Source organism: Pteropus vampyrus, unplaced genomic scaffold (assembly GCF_000151845.1).
Source record: "Pteropus vampyrus isolate Shadow unplaced genomic scaffold, Pvam_2.0 Scaffold4449, whole genome shotgun sequence".
Taxonomy (NCBI): domain Eukaryota; kingdom Metazoa; phylum Chordata; class Mammalia; order Chiroptera; family Pteropodidae; genus Pteropus; species Pteropus vampyrus.
The window spans coordinates 3,449-4,313 of NW_011893230.1; positions in this window are offsets into that span (position 1 = coordinate 3,449).

The window sequence follows — 865 nt, forward strand, 5'->3', positions numbered from 1 at the left end:
CCGGCCAGCCACCATGTGTTACGCTAAATGGCAGGAGCAGCTTTACATCCGGCACCAAGGAGGCATAATTCTCTCAGAGAAGAAGACCCTTTGCATGAGGGGCAAAGATCGGCCATGGTGACACATGGCTGGGATTGTTGGCGCTGTGCAGACCGTGAAGGCTCCCCACTTCACAGACCAGCAGGAAAGGAGCAGGCCTTCTCCCCGCCACTTATGTGTCTGGGCTGAAATGTGACAGTCACCAGGAGCCCGCTCATAGCAGAAATCTGACACAACACATGGGACCAAAGAAAAGAAAGAAACAGTCTGACATAATTAATGTCTGTGCTTGAGTTATGGCGTGGGATTACGAGTTAGGCTTTTTTTTTTTCTTTCTGCATCTTTGTTTTTCAAGAATATGACTTTTATAATAAAACTAATGGTTAAAAAATAAAACTAATGCCAAGGAAAGCCTACTAAGTACAGTGGATACAAGGTCTCCTTTTGGGGTGATGAGAATATTCTGGAACTGGATGATGGCAACGATTGCACAACACTGTGAACACTAAAACTCACCAGATTGTACACTTTAGAGTGAATTTTATGGTATGTACATTATATTTCAGTGAAGCTGCCGAGAAAAACCACCCTAAGGAGTCACAGATAAAGAAACTGAGCCTCAAAAAGCTTGAGCATCTTGTCCAAAATAATCCCACCAATGGGAGCTGAGCTGGGGCTTGAACGTGACCCCCATGCCTATGCTCATCATTTCACAGCAGCAATGAAAACCAGTCCAGAACCCTCGGAGGCCCAACCATGAAATAAGGCCAGGATGCTTCTCTCAGTTACTAAAATTGTCACCCTGGCAGTGGGATGATGTGCCACC